Source organism: Paramisgurnus dabryanus, chromosome 9, assembly GCF_030506205.2.
Source record: "Paramisgurnus dabryanus chromosome 9, PD_genome_1.1, whole genome shotgun sequence".
In the NCBI taxonomy this organism is placed as follows: domain Eukaryota; kingdom Metazoa; phylum Chordata; class Actinopteri; order Cypriniformes; family Cobitidae; genus Paramisgurnus; species Paramisgurnus dabryanus.
In genome coordinates, this window is record NC_133345.1 from 509,283 (window position 1) to 528,638 (window position 19,356).

The following is a 19,356-nucleotide window of genomic DNA, read 5'->3' on the forward strand; positions in this document are numbered from 1 at the left end:
TTATGCTTAAAACAAGCAAATAAATCTGACTACAGGGTAAGAAAAAATTCGTGAACTTTTCCCATAAACACTTAATTCAAGAAAAATTGTCCCACCCCACTGGCCATTTTTTATCCACAATACACATTCGATGTCTGCAGGCACCATTGTCTTTGTTCAACGCAAACAATTCTGTTGCGTTTTTCTTTGAACGAAGTGCTCCGCCTAGATAATTTGACCCATATTCACATGGGTTTGTTTCTCGTTTTTTTTCTTTGAGAACAATCTATATAGCGCCTTCCACAATCGTTTTGGTGTTAGCTTTACGTAAAATAGAAACACAGAAAAGTACTGAGCGATGGAGAGACCACGAACGCGGAACGTATTATGGACCACGGACTGGCAAACAAACTGGCAACCACGCACTAAAGAAGCAAACTCTGATTTTAAACTCACCTTATTTGTCCCCGGAAAGCGCCAGAGTCGATGCACGGAGTGGACGGAACAAGCCTCGCTTCCATAGCCGAAGGTCAAAAATCCATTTAAACGTGTAGTCCCCGGTGTCCACTCGATCTCACCCAAAAAGCCGAGAAGCGATACCGCAATGGCATCCGGAGAAGGCGCTGGCTGTCGGGATGGAGGTTAGCGGGTCAGAGGTCCGGCACTGAAGGTCTGCGTTCATTATTCACCGTGTGCATTTCACTCTATATCCACTTTCTAATGTATAGCACTTGATAAGGATTAACAGTTTAAAAACAGAAATGCAAGACATCAGAAAATACATTTATTTTTTACTTTCATAACATGAGAGGTGTCATACAATAACAAATATGAGCTTTAAAATCACATTCCTAAGTTAAAAATATACATAAAAATAGATATATGGATCATTACACAAATCACTACTCAAAGGACCTATGTTAAATAACTGCTTCAATATTAATTAACAATAACATTTGGCCAAGGCAGTCCTTGTAAATAGACATATAAATAGACAAATAAAATCATGACATATATGCCGTAGAGCCTGAGATAGAGAAAAATAATAAGGAATTCTGCTTTTACTACCATCTCAGAAATATTGCCAGAATTAGAGGTTTTGTCTCAAGACAGGACTTAGAGAAACTTGTTCATGCTTTCATCACCAGCAGGGCCGATTATTGCAATGGTCAATGGATTTAAAAAGTACTGTTTCTTGTTTAAAAACCACTTCATGGCTACAATACATGACAGATATGCTAATCGAATATGAAACCGATTACTCGGATCAATAGGATCAGGTCATTTAGAAAAAACAAGGGTTCACTCAAAACAAGGTGCCTCAGCATTCAGTTATTATCAGCTTTCAGAAGAGATCAGATGTGCTTCAACAGTAGACACTTTTAAATCTAGATTAAAAACACATCAGTTTAACTTTGCATTTACTGAATGATTTAAAACAGTACGAATAAAACAGTACAAAAGAATAAAACAGTATGAACCTTACCTGTTATAAAGGGAATGAAGCTTACGGTATGGTGCTTACCTGCAGAAATAAATAAAGTACAATAAGAACACACAGAACTTCAATTTTCAAAATTATTTTAACATTAAATGATGATTATTTTACTGGTTTACCTGTTTGTGATTACCACAGGATCCCGTCACCTGGCTGCGGTCTTCATTTGGTGAACGGTTCTTCACTCATAATTGACCTATACAAGAAATAGAGAAGAATAATAAGCAATTCTGCTTTTACATGTAGATGTGTGCCCCAAGAACACAGACACACCGGCTCCAAAAAGTTTAAACAGTACACATTTCTGTTATTTTAATGTGGCAAATGTGTCAGCTTTAAAAGAAGCATACATTACCTTTTAAAGAGGAAATACCTTTTGCATGAAATACCTTTACTCCCAGCATAAGCAAGCAATTTTCAAAATGCTTTTAAAAGTAAATAGTGATTATTTTACTTGTTTACCTGTTTGTGATTACCATGGAATCCTGTCACCATCATTTTTAAGCTTGTAAAGCAAATAATGAAATATTGACTTAGTAGGAAAAATTATTTTGGAAGTATCGTGATAAATGATGAAGAAAATATTTTGCAAAGTGATGGTTAGCACACGGTTGATGGTACCTATTAAATTCCATCATATTTTTTTATTCCTACTATGGAAGTCAATGGTGACTATCTGCTGTGGGTTTACCATCATTCCTCAAAATACCTTCTTTTGTGTTACTCAGAAAAAAACTAATCCTCGTGTTGTTGTAAGCCTGTATGCATGAGTAAATGATGACAGAATTATCATCATAAATTGAAATATCCCTTTAAACTGTATTTCCCCCCTTAAACCTAAACTTATTTTCCTACAGCAAGTCATTTAGGTAATCAAGAAAATACTTTACCCGTTGTCTTTGTGAGTTAAACAAATACAGCTACGCTTCCAGGTCTGTCGACGTTGCTGTGGTTTTTCGACAGCTGTAGTATGAAGGGTAGCGAATGAATGAATACATTGCAAAAAATCATTTCTTACTTGTTATTTCGAACTGTTTTAACTATACAAATATCTAGAAAGTCTTAAAATAAGATGCATTTTTTGATGAGCAAAATGCCCTAAGAAAATAAACCTAGCCTTTAGGGAGAAAAAACTCAGAATTTGGGCTTAAAACAAGCAAATAAATCTGCCAAAGGGGTAAGAAACAAATCTAGATATAAACACTTAATTCAAGAAAAATTGTCGTAGCCCATTGGCAGATTTGTTGGCTGGTTTAATGTACATGCATGTACAATATTTCAATTTGTCTTGTATTTATTAGCATTTTGTATTGCCCAACGCTGTCTAGGTTGTTTAACTGTTGTCATTTTCTTATAAAAGCCTTTATAATTTATTAGTTTGGATGATTGCCATTCCCGAGAACCTCTTATATTGGAAGTAAAAGAATCATCTAAGCATTATTTTGTGCTCTTAGACATGTAGCCGTTTGATTGTGGTTCTATTTAATGGCTAGTCTATTCGTTTGGAATGGTCAAACGGCTATTAGATTTTCACTGACAGCCCAAATTAAGCCTTGTTTTAGCCTAGACACTTATTCGCTGTCTATTAAAAGTTATGTAGTCGTTGAATAGCCGCTTTTTTGATGACTAATGTATTCTTGGGCCGTGGTTAGACGTCTCTTGGATTTTACGTAAAACGACAAGCGAATCTATTTTTAACACAAAGGTCAGGGGAGAGCGCGAACGCAGTCCCCCACTATCAGAAATTTTGCAGTCGAGATTCCCACATTTGGGGAATTCGCAAAGGGTCAGCCCAACCGGAGTGCAATGGCTGAGCCTCGCCCTGGGTGAACCACCTTCATGATCATGGTGTCTCCCCTGCCAGGTAAGTATGAGCGACACCCTTTGAGGCCAGACGGCCGCATCTTCCTGTGACCGATCACATCGACGGCGCCCCCGGAGGCCGTCCGACTAACATTTCATTTACTGTGTGTGACCAGGTGGAAAGCGCACGAAGCCACGTCTGAGACCAAACATTCTTCGAGATCTACCCTGTTTTTATTCCGTTTCCAGCCCGGTTGAACCGTGTAGAGTGAAATATGTGAAACAATTTAAATCAAATGGATTTAAATTGCGCATTCAAATATATGGTTTCGTTATTACAAAGTAACTTTACGTGGAATAGAAACAAAGAAATGTACAGAGCAATCAAGAAACAACGAAAGCATAGCAATTTTAGAACGTGGATAAATAAAAACACAGGGCTCAATGACTTACCCGTTGTCGTTGTGAGTTAAACAAGTACAGCTATGCTTCCAGGTCTGTCGACGTTGCTGTGGTGTTTCGACAGCTGTAGTATGAAGGGTAGTGAAAAAAGTTTTCAGGTGTTTTTAACATTCCAATCGGTCTCGTTCGCTTTTGTTGCGCCTTCAGCTGTGTCGAGGATGTTTAATTCGTCCTCGTATCACCTCCGCAAACTTGTAAAGAAAATAATTAAATACATTACAAAAACATTTCTTTATCAGCGTGTTCATTTCCACGCAAGCTTTTCGTTAAACCAATAAAGCCAACGAAACCACAGCAATTTTAAAACACACGGATTAGAAAAAACACCGTCACTCACGCACAAAAGAAGCAAATTCTTTTTTTATACTTGACTTATTTATCCCCGAGATGGGGAGCGCACCATTCATGGAAACACTGCAATACCATGTTGATGCATGGAGTGGAAGGAGCAAGCTCCGCTTCCATTTCCGAAGGTCAAAAATCCATTTAACATATAGTCTCCGGATAGGAGACGTATCAGACATTAAACTGATAAGAACAGATTTTTTTTTTTTTCTATTTTTGTTTATTGAAACAAGATCATCATATAAATAACAGCACATGCTGTAAACAAGTCAGGTTACATAAAACATTTTATACCCCTGCACATGCAGGTCTAAAAACAAAAAATAGATCTGAAATAAAACATAATTTTAATGAGGATTAAAAACGCAATTTAAATCCTGAAACTCTAAAACACAAAATATAAGATATCCACATGCTATTTAAAAGCACCTCTATACAATTTATGTTATCTTTAAAACCATACCAGGATAAAAAACAGTGTTAAAATAGCATTTAAAACAGTAATTTGTAAGCCTCTAATCAGTAAAAGCAAGATAAAATGGGGTGAAAACAGTGTTCTATTATACTGGACCGGGGAGGTGAGCCTTCCCTTCCGGCCCACCCCTGGCCCTCAGTTTCAAGCCATCAGACCCTGCTTCAGGGACCCAGAGGAGATCCCCACCCGCTGGCCCGCTGTTCCCGTAGCCAATGGTGGTGAGGGTGCATCTACGGGCGACCAGGGTCGGTGGCGGCCAGGACCCTCTCTGTGGCAACCCCGGCCCCCCCATCCGAATGATTAGGTGCGGTGCCCCTGCAGCATGTACTCGACCGTCCTTACAGTGGCGTGGAGGGGCACCGTCACCCGTTTCCCCACCAGCAGGTTTCTGGCAGTCCAGATTGCATGCTTTATAGCGTTCAGGGTGAGCCAGAGCTGTGTAAACTGTTTTTTTGTTAAGTCCTTCATGCTCCAGCCCACCCCTAGGACGGCGAGTTTGTAGTCCATCTGGACTCCACCCGCTGGCAGGCACGGGAAAACTAGGGGGCCGGTCGCGGTCCACTGGTCCTGTGCAGCGCCGCACTCCCAGAGGACATGCCGCACGGTCTCCTGTTGATCACACCCAGGCCGTGGGCATTTTGCGTTGGTGGACATGCCCCTGGAGTGCATAACCGCCCTGGTCGGGAGGATCTCATGGGCCGCCATCCACGAAAGGTCCTTATGCCGGTTCTGGAGGGCAGGGTGGGCTGCGTTCCTCCACGCAGTCTTTGCCTCGTTCTCCATTAGGCCTGACACTGGGCTCACCTTCTCCCGATCCTGCACAACAGAGATTATTTTTTTATGATTAGTTAAAACGTTCAAATTTTGGTTTTCACAATCATATTTCTTTAAAAATTTCTTAATAAAACCATATTCTTTTGGCAAGTTAAAAGACACTGGGGCTCTGAGATCTACTTTTAAAACTTTTAAAGTGCGTAAATACGACCCCATCCAAAACTTAACCATTGCTGTGGTCGCACTACTTGATGGGGCCGTAGCGTACTTGATGTGTAATGCTGTGAAATTACTCCCTAAAAACAAGCTGAGGTCCGGAAGACCTTTCCCTCCGTTTTCCTTTCTCTTTTTGATGATTTCTCTTCGTGTCCTCTCCCACTTAGAACCCCAAAGGAAATAAAAAACTGCTCTTTCTACAGCTAAAATGAAGAACCTGGGGGGGCTAAAAACAGAACACAATAATAAAAACAGGGGTAAAATCACAGCTTTAAAAACTAAAATCTTTCCCTCCATAGTCAAAGTCCTCAGTCCCCACAGTCCTAGTCGCTGTCTCACTTTGCCTAAAATTCCACTCCAGTTACCACTTCCCCCACCCTCACTGTCAAATTTTACACCTAAAATTTTTATGTCCGTTTTTCTGAGTGTCACGTCCAGTCCTCCCAAGTCTATATCACCCAACTGTCCAAAGAGCTGGGCCTCAGACTTGTTCCTGTTTAATATTGAGCCTGAGGCCTGTCCATAAAAGTCTGTTAACTCCAAAGCTCTCCGGACAGATAAAAAGTCAGTAGTTAAAATTGTCACGTCATCCATATATAACACACATTTTGTTGTCACTCCTCCCATTCCTGGTACTTTAAAACCTTCGATCCGTTGGTCCCTTCTCAAGAGCTGTGCCAGTGGCTCTATGCAAGCCACATACAGGAGCGGAGATAACGGGCAGCCCTGACGGACGCCGCTGTGTATATTGACAGCATTTGTTAGATGCCCGTTAACAAGGATTTTGCTGGTTATATCGTTATACAGCAATCCCACCCATGCTAAGAACCTCCCTGGGAACCCCATTTTACACAGTACCTGCAAAAGGTACTGGTGCGAGACACGGTCAAAAGCTTTTTCAAAGTCTAAATTTAACACTATTAGGCCAATGTTTCTGTCTCTCGCAAAACAGATGACGTCTCTAATCAATATCAGGCTGTCTGTGATCCTCTTCCCGGGCACAGCGCATGCTTGATCCGGGTGGATCACATCTTTTAAAAACATAGACATTCGTGATGCTAAAAGCTTACTAAAAAGTTTACAGTCAAGGTTTAAAAGGCTGATTGGTCTCCACGTTTTCAAATCGGTCTTATCCCCTTTTTTGTGTAGAAGTGAAACAATACCTATTCTAAAACTGTCAGGGAGTCGGTCCAGTCTGTCAAAGTCATTAAAAGCCTTTAAAAGTTCTGGTGCTAAAATGTCCCAAAATTTTGCATAAAACTCCACCGGAAGGCCATCACTTCCCGGTGACTTACCTGTTTTGAAATCCTTCATGCCTTTAGTGAGCTCTAAAATAGTAAAATCTTGGGTTAAAACATCACACTCATTATCAATTTTCTTATTTAAGTTTTCCAGAACTTTACTTATTGCTTCATCAGTTACTTCTTTCTTTTTGTATAAATCCTTATAAAATGTTTCCACTTCCTCTAAAATTCCTTCAGTGTTACTGACTTCCTTGTCGCCATTTTTAAGTTTAGCTATTAGCCCCTTGTTTGTTATAATTTTCTTAAAAAAGTATCGTGTACATTTTTCACCTTCTTCTATATCTTTTTCTTGACTCCTTAAAATCACCCCTTTATTTCTTTCTTTTTCGATCTCAGCCATTTTCTTCTTAACCTCTTTTAATTCTTCATTAAAATCAAAGCCCTCATTTACTAACTTAAAATACTTTTGTAGTCTTTTTTGCAGTCCCAACATGCATCGCTTTTCTTTGTTCTTTTTTTCCGTCCCTTTCTGTCTAAAAAACAGTTTTGTCCGATGCTTCACCATTTCCCACCACTGTGCATGTGAATCAAAAAAGTCCTGGAGGGTCTGCCATTGACTGAATTGCTCCCTGTATTCTCTAACTATCTCCTCGTTCTGCAACAGGGAGCAATTCAGTTTCCAGATCCCTCTCCCTATCGTCAGGTTGCTGGTGAGGGAAAGTGTGCAAGACAACATAGCGTGATCAGTAAAAAACAAGGGTGTTAATCTAGCATCAGTTGGCGGACAGTCGCGCACGAAGATGTAGTCGATGCGCGAGGCATTGGTGCCATCACCACTGACCCAGGTGTAGCCCGGCTCTCTTGGATGCAAAGTCTTAAAACAGTCAACTAATTTAAAATCCTTAACCAAACTTTGCATTAAAACTGACGTCTTGTCAACCTTAAAATCTTCCCCTGCCCTCTTCCTGTCTGTCTTAGCTAAGACACAATTAAAATCCCCCCCAACCACTAAAGGTGCCCTCCCAAGCATGTGGGACTGCAGTTCCTCTAAAAGCTCATACCTATCATTTTTACCTGTAAAACCATACACATTTAACACTTTAAAATCTCTATCTAAAAAAGTCAAGTTTGCTAAAATGGCCCGTCCATCTCTCACCACCGTGCTCCCCTTCACCAAGATATGAGGGTTATTTAGTAAAATCGCCACTCCGTCGTTTTTGTTAAAATTTGACCCGCTCCATATGGAGGGTCCCGGCGTCCATTTCTCCTCCCACATCCTGTAACTAGATAAAAAAGGTAAGCCACATTCTTGTAATAAAAAGATATCAGACTTTTGAGATTTTAAAAATGATAAAACCATTTGTGCTTTTATCATAGACTTTACACTTCTTACATTAATAGTGGAAATTGTGAGTGCCATGATAAAATTAAGTAAAAAAGGCATGAGCTTAAAGGAAATTAAAACATATTATTTAAAAGACTACGCATTTCGTTGAGGTCATGAAATCTCTTGTGACACTTGCTCCTCTTTAATACTAATAGTTTTAGGTTCAGGAGGAGGAGTGCCTATCACCTTGGGATCCGCAGAGAAATTCTCTTGCGGCTCCTTTGGCGATGATGTTCTCAGCTGTATTTGCAGAAAAGATACCTCATTCGGGGATACTGAGGGCCACACCCTGTCCTCCTCATTGTCACCCGAACTGGTGGACCTCAATTTTTTCTCCTCTGTTTGACACAAAGGGGACCCCGCAGGTCTTTTTTGCAATTGTGCATTTGGTAACCAATCAGAAGTTATATCACCGGTGCTTTCAATATAATTTTCTTCCATTTCTACTTCTGGTACTGTTATCAAAGAGGAGGCGTCTGATTCATCTGACTCCTCCTCTTCCCTTTCCTTGTCTGCCACCACACATAACTTTACCTTGTCTTGTTGGGGGGGAGGAGCTTCATCTTCCCGGCCGTTACTCGCTTCTGGCTCCGCCCCTTGGACCGCCCCCTCCGCTCCGTTTTGGCCAATCCCTGGGCTTGAATGAGTATTTGAAATTCCCTCCAAAACCTCAGGGACCGCCTCTTCCTCTCTGATCGGGTTGTTTGGGGCGGCCATTTTAGCTTTCAGTATGTTGGCAAACGATTTAGGGCAATCTCTATAAAGATGGTTAAATTCCCCACAGAGATTGCACTTCCTGCCATTGGTACATTCATCAAAAACGTGACCAATTTCTCTGCACTTTCCACACACTATTTCCTGGCATGCCTCGGCGAGATGCCCATTTTGGCCACACTTGCGGCACAATTTGGGCATCCCTTGATAATGAATGTAACCTCTATTTTCGCCCAGCACAATCATGGAAGGTATTTGACTCAAGCCGTGAAACCCGCTTGGATTCTCCCATTGTTTAATGGGCACTCTCCAAGCGCAGTTCCAGATGCCGTCTTCATCTAACACCTTAACTGGCTGTCCACGAATAGAGCAATATCTAGCCAACCACACATAAATGTCCTCTCCACTCACAGTTTCATTAAACATCCTGACAATTACTACCTTAAGCGAATTATCAGTCAGTTTCTCCACTGTGAACATGGAAAAATTGGCTTTTAACGTTTCAAACCGAGACCAGAAAACGTTGAGCAGTGAAGCGCTATTAAAACTTAAATCAAATCCACGGTTTTGGGGCAAAGTCAATAAGCAGTTCACGTCAGTCACCGAGAAACCCAACACTTTTTGTACTAACTTACGTGAGAAATCAAGCCTAGACATTACCATTAACGTCCCATCGTTATTTTTATTAAACAAAAAGCGCACGCTATGGTGCCTCCGCATACCGGCCCTAGCAGCCGCCATGCTGGAGGCACCGCCAGCCAATAAATAACTAAAACCAACAATAAATATCTAAAAGATTAAACTACCAAATAAATAACTAAAAAACTACACAAAGCAATAAATAGTAAAAGCGAAAGGAATAAGAGGCACTTACCCGTAGACGCGAGTTTTTCTCCTTTTACGGCGAGATGTTATTTACCCTGAAAAAAACTGTAATTCCGTACAAACAGAAAATGATCCACAAGTATGTCCAAAATTTCCCTCCGTTGGTAAAGATTAATGCCACTGTTTAGCAATAATCTACTTCCCAAACAGAGAAGTCGATCGCAGTCTTAGCCAAAAGGCCGAGAAGCGATACCGGAATAGACGCAGCCAAAGGGGGAGCCGGCGAAGGCGCTGGCTTTTGGGGTGGAGGCTAGCGGGCATTTAACTCTATACGTTCTCATTGTATAACCCAGAGGTAGAACGTTGAGCTAGCAAATCAGAAGTTCATGTTTTAATGCAGGATCTGATCCACGCTCATGAGAGAGAGAGAGAGAGAGAGAGATAGAGAGAATTTAGAATTTTCAAAAAACCTTTATTACAAATTAAAACATTTTCATAACCTCAAATCAGAAAAAACAAAGAAAAAATATATATAGTAACGGAAATAACAAAAAAATAAGCCAACATAGGAGCAAAGAACAAATCATCTTCAATAACCAGACACAGAGCTCCTCCATAATACCAAATCAATTCAAAAGAAAGAAGATCATTCATTGCTTTAAAGTATCTAAAACCAATAAGGATTCTAGATTTAACTTATTTTAAAAACTGCTAATGTATCATGGCTTCCGGGTCTGTCAACGTTGCTGTGGTTTTTCGACAGCTGTAATATGAAGGGTAGAGTGAAAAAAAATATTTAAGTGTTTTGAACATCCCAATTTGTTCGTTTACTTAGTATTTTCTTAATGTTTTCGAGTTAAAAAATAATTCTTAAATCGAGATACATTTACTTAATAAGCAAAGTGGCTTAGAATTTAAGTCTTGTTTACTGAAATAAATTCTAAAATGTAATAGGTTAAGGCTTAAAACAAGTAAAAATATCTGCCAGTGGGGTAAGAAAAATAAACCTAAATTGAGTTTATTATTGAATTAAGTTGAAACTAGAATTAAGTTTATTTTTCTTACCCCGCTGGCAGATATTTTTTATTTGTTTTAAATATAAACCTGTTGATTTTTATAATTTATTTCAATTATTTTACAAAGTATGCGATCTGATTTTTTTAATCGCGGTGTTTCTTTTATTCCTCGTTTCTTTTCCGTGCATTTGCTTTATTTATTTATTTTTGCTTGTTGCATTTAAATGCACATTTGATTTGTTGCCACATTATTATGTGTTAATGTATTTTTTAACATGTTTATCAACAAAAAGTGCGTTATTATAATTAATTATATAGCTGTGAAATATATACAAGAATTCCCAGCAAAAACAAAACGTTTTTATAACAATTTTCTATTACAATACATAATATCTTAAGCCACTTTGCTTACCAAGTAAATGTATCTCCATTTAAGCATTGTCAGATATTCACTAGAAAACAAGACAAAAACAGTAAGTAAGATATTAATTTACTTTTTTCTTTCAAACATAAATTTACAGACGGCTGGAAATTTTTAATAAAATAACTAGCCATACCTATTCGGGTCTGCTCCCGTTTGCTGTGATGACGGGGGACTTAGTCCAAAGCACATTTTGAGGAATACTTACACATTTTACTTCTTATTTCTTTGAAATTAATTATGCATACACTATGGATTAAAAATGTCCCGACTGCGAACCTGATAAAACCCAGGTAAAAAGCAAATACAAATAAACCATTTTGATTTAGCAAAAGTTTACAAATAAATGCACTCCTTGCACACAACAAGCACGTCTAGTTACCATTCATATTTTGCGTGATTTAAGTTTCGTCGCATACATTTTGGAAGGCACACGATAAAAACAAAATAAGGCTTTTAATGTATGCCGACCTCATTCTCCGTTGAGGGCTTATCAATCATAATAAACGCTGTTAACTCTTCTCATTGAATGGTCTAAATCCAATGCTGGTAAAGAAATCAAATGTGCATTTAAACGCAACAAGCAAGCCGTAAAGCAATGGATGCAGGCAAACAAACGAGGAATAGCACATACAACACCACGATTAGATCATCGGGTCGCATACTTTGGAATTAATAAGAAATAATTATTCAGTCTAAAGAAATAAGAAGTAAAATGTCTAAGTATTTCTCCAAATGTGCACACTCATTACAATAAACGGGAGCAGACACGAATAGTTATGTATGTCTCGTTATTTTATTTAAAATTGATAAGCTGTCTAACATATGATATATTTTGATAATACGAAATGCTAAAAAAATAATATAACACCAATCGACAATATCTGTTATTGTTATTTTTACAAGTAAATTCATGTGTAGGAGAAAACAAAGCAGCTGTCAGTCCATACTATATTGAGTGGCCATCGTAGTGGTGCAACCTGAACGATGTTTTCCCTACTTCCGGTCAAAGCCGCCATTTTGTGAAATAGGCATATAGGTGACGCTGGAGCACGCGGCCATTGTCTCTGTTCAACAAAACAAGTATATATATACACATACGCATATTTTTCCTCAATCAATCACCGAATACAAGGTGCAATTCGATGCCAACTGACCCTTCTCTCTGGTTTCATGTTTGTAAGGAAAATTAAGGGGGAAATTACGATAGCATTTCAGCCAAACATTCATTCGTGCCACGCTGCTTTTCTTTGAACGAAAAAAAACCCTCTGCTCCCCCTACACAATTTCTTCTCCTGTTATTTTATGCTTAAAACAAGCAAATAAATCTGACTACAGGGTAAGAAAAAATTCGTGAACTTTTCCCATAAACACTTAATTCAAGAAAAATTGTCCCACCCCACTGGCCATTTTTTATCCACAATACACATTCGATGTCTGCAGGCACCATTGTCTTTGTTCAACGCAAACAATTCTGTTGCGTTTTTCTTTGAACGAAGTGCTCCGCCTAGATAATTTGACCCATATTCACATGGGTTTGTTTCTCGTTTTTTTTCTTTGAGAACAATCTATATAGCGCCTTCCACAATCGTTTTGGTGTTAGCTTTACGTAAAATAGAAACACAGAAAAGTACTGAGCGATGGAGAGACCACGAACGCGGAACGTATTATGGACCACGGACTGGCAAACAAACTGGCAACCACGCACTAAAGAAGCAAACTCTGATTTTAAACTCACCTTATTTGTCCCCGGAAAGCGCCAGAGTCGATGCACGGAGTGGACGGAACAAGCCTCGCTTCCATAGCCGAAGGTCAAAAATCCATTTAAACGTGTAGTCCCCGGTGTCCACTCGATCTCACCCAAAAAGCCGAGAAGCGATACCGCAATGGCATCCGGAGAAGGCGCTGGCTGTCGGGATGGAGGTTAGCGGGTCAGAGGTCCGGCACTGAAGGTCTGCGTTCATTATTCACCGTGTGCATTTCACTCTATATCCACTTTCTAATGTATAGCACTTGATAAGGATTAACAGTTTAAAAACAGAAATGCAAGACATCAGAAAATACATTTATTTTTTACTTTCATAACATGAGAGGTGTCATACAATAACAAATATGAGCTTTAAAATCACATTCCTAAGTTAAAAATATACATAAAAATAGATATATGGATCATTACACAAATCACTACTCAAAGGACCTATGTTAAATAACTGCTTCAATATTAATTAACAATAACATTTGGCCAAGGCAGTCCTTGTAAATAGACATATAAATAGACAAATAAAATCATGACATATATGCCGTAGAGCCTGAGATAGAGAAAAATAATAAGGAATTCTGCTTTTACTACCATCTCAGAAATATTGCCAGAATTAGAGGTTTTGTCTCAAGACAGGACTTAGAGAAACTTGTTCATGCTTTCATCACCAGCAGGGCCGATTATTGCAATGGTCAATGGATTTAAAAAGTACTGTTTCTTGTTTAAAAACCACTTCATGGCTACAATACATGACAGATATGCTAATCGAATATGAAACCGATTACTCGGATCAATAGGATCAGGTCATTTAGAAAAAACAAGGGTTCACTCAAAACAAGGTGCCTCAGCATTCAGTTATTATCAGCTTTCAGAAGAGATCAGATGTGCTTCAACAGTAGACACTTTTAAATCTAGATTAAAAACACATCAGTTTAACTTTGCATTTACTGAATGATTTAAAACAGTACGAATAAAACAGTACAAAAGAATAAAACAGTATGAACCTTACCTGTTATAAAGGGAATGAAGCTTACGGTATGGTGCTTACCTGCAGAAATAAATAAAGTACAATAAGAACACACAGAACTTCAATTTTCAAAATTATTTTAACATTAAATGATGATTATTTTACTGGTTTACCTGTTTGTGATTACCACAGGATCCCGTCACCTGGCTGCGGTCTTCATTTGGTGAACGGTTCTTCACTCATAATTGACCTATACAAGAAATAGAGAAGAATAATAAAGTTTTCAGGTGTTTTTAACATTCCAATCGGTCTCGTTCGCTTTTGTTGCGCCTTCAGCTGTGTCGAGGATGTTTAATTCGTCCTCGTATCACCTCCGCAAACTTGTAAAGAAAATAATTAAATACATTACAAAAACATTTCTTTATCAGCGTGTTCATTTCCACGCAAGCTTTTCGTTAAACCAATAAAGCCAACGAAACCACAGCAATTTTAAAACACACGGATTAGAAAAAACACCGTCACTCACGCACAAAAGAAGCAAATTCTTTTTTTATACTTGACTTATTTATCCCCGAGATGGGGAGCGCACCATTCATGGAAACACTGCAATACCATGTTGATGCATGGAGTGGAAGGAGCAAGCTCCGCTTCCATTTCCGAAGGTCAAAAATCCATTTAACATATAGTCCCCGGATAGGAGACGTATCAGACATTAAACTGATAAGAACAGATACTACACTTGATCTTAGCCAAAAGGCCGAGAAGCGATACCGGAATAGACGCAGCCAAAGGGGGAGCCGGCGAAGGCGCTGGCTTTTGGGGTGGAGGCTAGCGGGCATTTAACTCTATACGTTCTCATTGTATAACCCAGAGGTAGAACGTTGAGCTAGCAAATCAGAAGTTCATGTTTTAATGCAGGATCTGATCCACGCTCATGAGAGAGAGAGAGAGAGAGAGAGATAGAGAGAATTTAGAATTTTCAAAAAACCTTTATTACAAATTAAAACATTTTCATAACCTCAAATCAGAAAAAACAAAGAAAAAATATATATAGTAACGGAAATAACAAAAAAATAAGCCAACATAGGAGCAAAGAACAAATCATCTTCAATAACCAGACACAGAGCTCCTCCATAATACCAAATCAATTCAAAAGAAAGAAGATCATTCATTGCTTTAAAGTATCTAAAACCAATAAGGATTCTAGATTTAACTTATTTTAAAAACTGCTAATGTATCATGGCTTCCGGGTCTGTCAACGTTGCTGTGGTTTTTCGACAGCTGTAATATGAAGGGTAGAGTGAAAAAAAATATTTAAGTGTTTTGAACATCCCAATTTGTTCGTTTACTTAGTATTTTCTTAATGTTTTCGAGTTAAAAAATAATTCTTAAATCGAGATACATTTACTTAATAAGCAAAGTGGCTTAGAATTTAAGTCTTGTTTACTGAAATAAATTCTAAAATGTAATAGGTTAAGGCTTAAAACAAGTAAAAATATCTGCCAGTGGGGTAAGAAAAATAAACCTAAATTGAGTTTATTATTGAATTAAGTTGAAACTAGAATTAAGTTTATTTTTCTTACCCCGCTGGCAGATATTTTTTATTTGTTTTAAATATAAACCTGTTGATTTTTATAATTTATTTCAATTATTTTACAAAGTATGCGATCTGATTTTTTTAATCGCGGTGTTTCTTTTATTCCTCGTTTCTTTTCCGTGCATTTGCTTTATTTATTTATTTTTGCTTGTTGCATTTAAATGCACATTTGATTTGTTGCCACATTATTATGTGTTAATGTATTTTTTAACATGTTTATCAACAAAAAGTGCGTTATTATAATTAATTATATAGCTGTGAAATATATACAAGAATTCCCAGCAAAAACAAAACGTTTTTATAACAATTTTCTATTACAATACATAATATCTTAAGCCACTTTGCTTACCAAGTAAATGTATCTCCATTTAAGCATTGTCAGATATTCACTAGAAAACAAGACAAAAACAGTAAGTAAGATATTAATTTACTTTTTTCTTTCAAACATAAATTTACAGACGGCTGGAAATTTTTAATAAAATAACTAGCCATACCTATTCGGGTCTGCTCCCGTTTGCTGTGATGACGGGGGACTTAGTCCAAAGCACATTTTGAGGAATACTTACACATTTTACTTCTTATTTCTTTGAAATTAATTATGCATACACTATGGATTAAAAATGTCCCGACTGCGAACCTGATAAAACCCAGGTAAAAAGCAAATACAAATAAACCATTTTGATTTAGCAAAAGTTTACAAATAAATGCACTCCTTGCACACAACAAGCACGTCTAGTTACCATTCATATTTTGCGTGATTTAAGTTTCGTCGCATACATTTTGGAAGGCACACGATAAAAACAAAATAAGGCTTTTAATGTATGCCGACCTCATTCTCCGTTGAGGGCTTATCAATCATAATAAACGCTGTTAACTCTTCTCATTGAATGGTCTAAATCCAATGCTGGTAAAGAAATCAAATGTGCATTTAAACGCAACAAGCAAGCCGTAAAGCAATGGATGCAGGCAAACAAACGAGGAATAGCACATACAACACCACGATTAGATCATCGGGTCGCATACTTTGGAATTAATAAGAAATAATTATTCAGTCTAAAGAAATAAGAAGTAAAATGTCTAAGTATTTCTCCAAATGTGCACACTCATTACAATAAACGGGAGCAGACACGAATAGTTATGTATGTCTCGTTATTTTATTTAAAATTGATAAGCTGTCTAACATATGATATATTTTGATAATACGAAATGCTAAAAAAATAATATAACACCAATCGACAATATCTGTTATTGTTATTTTTACAAGTAAATTCATGTGTAGGAGAAAACAAAGCAGCTGTCAGTCCATACTATATTGAGTGGCCATCGTAGTGGTGCAACCTGAACGATGTTTTCCCTACTTCCGGTCAAAGCCGCCATTTTGTGAAATAGGCATATAGGTGACGCTGGAGCACGCGGCCATTGTCTCTGTTCAACAAAACAAGTATATATATACACATACGCATATTTTTCCTCAATCAATCACCGAATACAAGGTGCAATTCGATGCCAACTGACCCTTCTCTCTGGTTTCATGTTTGTAAGGAAAATTAAGGGGGAAATTACGATAGCATTTCAGCCAAACATTCATTCGTGCCACGCTGCTTTTCTTTGAACGAAAAAAAACCCTCTGCTCCCCCTACACAATTTCTTCTCCTGTTATTTTATGCTTAAAACAAGCAAATAAATCTGACTACAGGGTAAGAAAAAATTCGTGAACTTTTCCCATAAACACTTAATTCAAGAAAAATTGTCCCACCCCACTGGCCATTTTTTATCCACAATACACATTCGATGTCTGCAGGCACCATTGTCTTTGTTCAACGCAAACAATTCTGTTGCGTTTTTCTTTGAACGAAGTGCTCCGCCTAGATAATTTGACCCATATTCACATGGGTTTGTTTCTCGTTTTTTTTCTTTGAGAACAATCTATATAGCGCCTTCCACAATCGTTTTGGTGTTAGCTTTACGTAAAATAGAAACACAGAAAAGTACTGAGCGATGGAGAGACCACGAACGCGGAACGTATTATGGACCACGGACTGGCAAACAAACTGGCAACCACGCACTAAAGAAGCAAACTCTGATTTTAAACTCACCTTATTTGTCCCCGGAAAGCGCCAGAGTCGATGCACGGAGTGGACGGAACAAGCCTCGCTTCCATAGCCGAAGGTCAAAAATCCATTTAAACGTGTAGTCCCCGGTGTCCACTCGATCTCACCCAAAAAGCCGAGAAGCGATACCGCAATGGCATCCGGAGAAGGCGCTGGCTGTCGGGATGGAGGTTAGCGGGTCAGAGGTCCGGCACTGAAGGTCTGCGTTCATTATTCACCGTGTGCATTTCACTCTATATCCACTTTCTAATGTATAGCACTTGATAAGGATTAACAGTTTAAAAACAGAAATGCAAGACATCAGAAAATACATTTATTTTTTACTTTCATAACATGAGAGGTGTCATACAATAACAAATATGAGCTTTAAAATCACATTCCTAAGTTAAAAATATACATAAAAATAGATATATGGATCATTACACAAATCACTACTCAAAGGACCTATGTTAAATAACTGCTTCAATATTAATTAACAATAACATTTGGCCAAGGCAGTCCTTGTAAATAGACATATAAATAGACAAATAAAATCATGACATATATGCCGTAGAGCCTGAGATAGAGAAAAATAATAAGGAATTCTGCTTTTACTACCATCTCAGAAATATTGCCAGAATTAGAGGTTTTGTCTCAAGACAGGACTTAGAGAAACTTGTTCATGCTTTCATCACCAGCAGGGCCGATTATTGCAATGGTCAATGGATTTAAAAAGTACTGTTTCTTGTTTAAAAACCACTTCATGGCTACAATACATGACAGATATGCTAATCGAATATGAAACCGATTACTCGGATCAATAGGATCAGGTCATTTAGAAAAAACAAGGGTTCACTCAAAACAAGGTGCCTCAGCATTCAGTTATTATCAGCTTTCAGAAGAGATCAGATGTGCTTCAACAGTAGACACTTTTAAATCTAGATTAAAAACACATCAGTTTAACTTTGCATTTACTGAATGATTTAAAACAGTACGAATAAAACAGTACAAAAGAATAAAACAGTATGAACCTTACCTGTTATAAAGGGAATGAAGCTTACGGTATGGTGCTTACCTGCAGAAATAAATAAAGTACAATAAGAACACACAGAACTTCAATTTTCAAAATTATTTTAACATTAAATGATGATTATTTTACTGGTTTACCTGTTTGTGATTACCACAGGATCCCGTCACCTGGCTGCGGTCTTCATTTGGTGAACGGTTCTTCACTCATAATTGACCTATACAAGAAATAGAGAAGAATAATAAGCAATTCTGCTTTTACATGTAGATGTGTGCCCCAAGAACACAGACACACCGGCTCCAAAAAGTTTAAACAGTACACATTTCTGTTATTTTAATGTGGCAAATGTGTCAGCTTTAAAAGAAGCATACATTACCTTTTAAAGAGGAAATACCTTTTGCATGAAATACCTTTACTCCCAGCATAAGCAAGCAATTTTCAAAATGCTTTTAAAAGTAAATAGTGATTATTTTACTTGTTTACCTGTTTGTGATTACCATGGAATCCTGTCACCATCATTTTTAAGCTTGTAAAGCAAATAATGAAATATTGACTTAGTAGGAAAAATTATTTTGGAAGTATCGTGATAAATGATGAAGAAAATATTTTGCAAAGTGATGGTTAGCACACGGTTGATGGTACCTATTAAATTCCATCATATTTTTTTATTCCTACTATGGAAGTCAATGGTGACTATCTGCTGTGGGTTTACCATCATTCCTCAAAATACCTTCTTTTGTGTTACTCAGAAAAAAAC

The 19,356-nt window shown here is 37.9% G+C and overlaps 3 non-coding genes across 3 annotated transcripts; all 3 read right to left on the bottom strand.

Annotated features, from left to right (window-relative positions):
• Positions 1–3,184: 3,184 nt before the first annotated feature.
• On the bottom strand, positions 3,185–3,349 carry LOC135753525 (U1 spliceosomal RNA). Its single transcript, XR_010533696.1, has one exon. It is a non-coding gene; the product is annotated as a U1 spliceosomal RNA (small nuclear RNA).
• A 782-nt stretch (positions 3,350–4,131) lies between these two features.
• LOC135753486 (U2 spliceosomal RNA) lies at positions 4,132–4,322 on the bottom strand. Its single transcript, XR_010533669.1, has one exon. It is a non-coding gene; the product is annotated as a U2 spliceosomal RNA (small nuclear RNA).
• A 10,141-nt stretch (positions 4,323–14,463) lies between these two features.
• Positions 14,464–14,654, bottom strand: LOC135753468 (U2 spliceosomal RNA). The gene has a single exon (XR_010533655.1). It is a non-coding gene; the product is annotated as a U2 spliceosomal RNA (small nuclear RNA).
• Between the last annotated feature and the right edge of the window lie 4,702 nt (positions 14,655–19,356).